This window comes from Argopecten irradians, chromosome 2 (assembly GCF_041381155.1).
Source record: "Argopecten irradians isolate NY chromosome 2, Ai_NY, whole genome shotgun sequence".
Classification (NCBI taxonomy): domain Eukaryota; kingdom Metazoa; phylum Mollusca; class Bivalvia; order Pectinida; family Pectinidae; genus Argopecten; species Argopecten irradians.
Window position 1 is genome coordinate 5,886,992 of NC_091135.1, and position 3,885 is coordinate 5,890,876.

The 3,885-nt window shown below is 31.6% G+C and overlaps 1 long non-coding RNA gene across 1 annotated transcript; it reads left to right on the forward strand.

Moving 5' to 3' along the window:
- The first annotated feature begins 560 nt into the window (after nt 1–560).
- On the forward strand, nt 561–1,853 carry LOC138314245 (uncharacterized). Its single transcript, XR_011207348.1, has 2 exons — nt 561–1,220; nt 1,591–1,853. It is a non-coding gene; the product is annotated as an uncharacterized lncRNA (long non-coding RNA).
- The last annotated feature ends 2,032 nt before the right edge of the window (nt 1,854–3,885 follow it).

Below are 3,885 nucleotides of genomic sequence, written 5' to 3' on the forward strand. Positions count from 1 at the left end.
TTGTTTCATTTGTTGTTCACAAAAGAAAAAGAAAATATCCAATGATATTTTTTCTTGCATTGATATCCATATGGCTATATTTCTATGTAATAAGCTTTGCATGTTGAGGTCTGTACTTGACAGCATGTCTAGGTCACCGCATTTTTTAAAAAAACCATTAAAACAACAGGCCAAAATGTAGGTGACTATAAATATGCATAGATCGATAGGGATTACACACTATTTATGTCCGCAGATGCTTGTCATGTGCACACGACGGAAAATATTACAGACACATTTCCGGATTTATATTCGATTTATTTTGGATTAGCTGACGGTTTCCTCGTTATCGCTTCATGCCTTTATGAGCAGTGCAATTGTTGTGAGCATGTTCGATTTGCCAGAATGTAACAGACTGTACATATCAAGGTCAAAACCATTCCAAGGTCTTTGCCAACCCGATTACCCTTAACCTCGTCTGAAAATATAATAATGCTGTATTTTTTAATGTTGCATATCTGAAATGCATTTAACAGTTAGCTTCTGGTGAGGATTTTGACGTGAACAAAGGGACGTAACTCTTTAGTAACATTTCTATGACGTAAACCAATTTTTAAAATATTTTTGGTTATTAAGGTGTTTACTGTTAAAAAGAAACTAAATATGATGTTTCCATGAAGTCACGAGTGTTTATTTATAGTTTTAGTGAAGAATAGTATCATTTTACGACATATCGTATATCGGCGCAATGGCTGGAAATGTAAACAATGTCGGTCGAGTTTTCATGTGTGTGGTGAGAGTGACGTCTTTCAACCGTCATTAGGAGAATAATATAGAGTCAGTGCACTTGTAATGTGACACTAGAAGAAAGATAAACATGAAACACCAAGATTTAGTTTATCGTGGAACTTTAGGCCTAATTAATACTTAATAGCAAACTGACTGGTGACTAGACGGACAGACCAACTTGCAGTTGGGCAGTCGAGCTCAAGATTATAAACTTGACAGCTGCCCTGGAACGTTGAAAAGAATGATCATGCTGATAATTTACGACAGTGTGTTTGGTGATACAGTTGCGGAAAATGAGCCCTGTCTTACATCGATTTCACGTAACTGCCTCTAAGTACTAGTACGTAATACTGACTGACACTGTTCAGAATATCTTACAGTCTTAGGCTAACAAGTTATTCTAAGTGACAAGATCTTCCAACTGACGGCAGTAAATAAGGTACATTCTAAATGTAAGTACATTTACATTTTTATTACATTAATTATAAACGCAATTATCAAATGCAATATATTAACAATGTGTAAAACACTTATTCTATAGCTAAAAATGTTGTACATTGCACTCAGGTAATATTCCCATCAGCCCCTCCCACACATGTACAATGTGCACACATTAATATTCATTTATCAGATTTCATGTCTATGATTTATAAATGATACTAGGTTAGGGTATTAGAAAAGAATGAAAACTTGTTCATCTCTGTTTTTTTCTGAACTGATATTGTTGTAAAATTTATGAAAGTAACAAATCATATTTCTTTGACACATGAAAGGCCTAATGATATACATCTGTACATGTATGTTCTCATATTTTTGTTACAGAATGGCTGCAGGCACATCACAGTATTATTCGACTAGGAACCACTCCAGGAGCAAATTTGTGTTCAACATGTGTGTACAAGAGGAAATGAAAATTCTGTGACCAAAAACATTTTCAGTTTTGGTACTCTGACAATTAATTTATCATAATGGTGTAAAATTTTCTTGGACATGTGTCATACACATAATGTGAAAGAGGCATATATACCTGGTGTATGTTATCGGGTGAAATTCTATTATGTGAAATAAATAAATCAATAATGCAGTATTGTGTTAGCTTATTTCATGTTGGATATATAGACATGAACTGTACATGTGTAATATAAGAGGAGCAGACAAATACATGACAAGACAAGTGTTCCAATCTTGGATCTCAAATTTACAGATAAACTACTGTACCTAATACTGATCCAGAACCATATTACACATGTATAGGAATAGTCTAGATTAAATTTCTTATTCATGCCAATGAAGGCAATTTCTGGTGCAAAATCTCTAATATATAGTACCTTTCACATACAATGTACATATATAAATTTTATATATTATATATATATATATATATAAAAATAACAACAACAACATTTCTTGCTAGCACTTTTGTTGTGTCATGATTGATGGCTCTTTATATATACCTGGCATATACTTGTTAGCTGTAAGGCGGAGTAAATTAAAACATGCATTGATTAATTATTTATGTATAATAATGAACTGGATCCAGAAGTCTGAAGCAGATGTGAAATGGAATTCTAATGATTTATAATTTTTTTACAACTTATATTCACTATTCACATCATATCTAAAATGGATATTTCTTTTCCGACATTTACATAGTTATGGCATTACACCATTCATTCTTCTTGTGAAAACAATAAAATGTTAAATACATATAGGTGAAATTAAAAAAAAAGACATTTTTTATTAAATTAATTTATTCAACATACTTACATAATTGTAGGTATGTAAAATAAATATGAATATTATAACTAAGACCTGTACTTTGTGGTTCTGTCAGTCATGTTAAAAGTGGCAAAATTTATTATCATATATGATTCTCGATGTCCTCTATTTGTATCTGAAAAACAATATAAATTTTGAAAAAAAATAATTAACTATATACTATTACTATTTTGGAAGAATAAAAAATGTTTGTTGCAATGTTTGCATTAAATTGGATGCACCCCAAATGAATAGCAATGTATTTGGTAAATCGGGCCAGGGGAGGATAACTCTGTAATTTTTTGGTTTTCTCTTTTTTCATCATTATTTCTAAAGTTTCAACACTAACCTATTATTATTTTTTTCAAATATTTGTTCGTTTAGGTCTCTTTTATCATATGAAAAAAAATTGGAGAAGATGTATTTACAACAATTTGGATAAATTTTAGTTTAAATGCTAAAAAATGTATTTAAATCATGCCATACATAATCAATCATACCTGGATGAAAATAAGAAACAAGTGGCAACACATGTGTTTTCATTTACAATTTTTTGCTCAAACTTTGTCAATGACATAGTCATGAATCAATTTGAAGAAGAAGAAAATTAACCTGATACTTATATTTTGTTTATTTTAATAATTATTGTTCATAATTGAATTTTTCATGGAAAATTGATGAAAAAAAGTTTAAATAAGTAGGCATTTTCAAGAAGCTATAGAGAAAAAAGAAGCACACCAACATATATTTTTTATTGCATTTTTTTGTTTGTCAATAACCCCTCTTTCAAAAAAGTCATAAGAAAAAAAAATGTATTTACAAGAAATTTTTGACCCCTCAGCAGAATACATCCTTAACAGTTAGCTTCTGTTCATTTGAAGTTGCCGGCGGTGAATTGTTGCTAAAAGTACATGTAGTTTCAAAGTTTATACATTAAAATAGCAGAATATATCTGAATAAAAAAAGAGAATAGTTTTCATTTCATATCCGAATCATTTTTGAAATGTGGTTTTGCACAACCTCTTCCAAGGTTCATAGCGCTTCCTCACTGTCAACGGCTCACGTATTGGCCGTCTGCTGACCTCGGGTCACAGACAATTGTTCTTTGTGAGGTATTGCTATTGTGAAAAACATATACATTGTACGTCAACTTACAATTAAAGCAAAGCATGCTAACAATCACAATGGGTGCACGCAAGTCACAGTTACACGTTCATCCTGACATTTCCTTAGTCTGCTCTAGATGTTTTTTAAAATCCCTATCATGTTCGTGCATGCCTGACTGCATGACACTATGTTCAGTAGCGTCAGCGGCTCTGTGGGTGTAAACTGGATCATCAAAGTGTATGGTACATACAT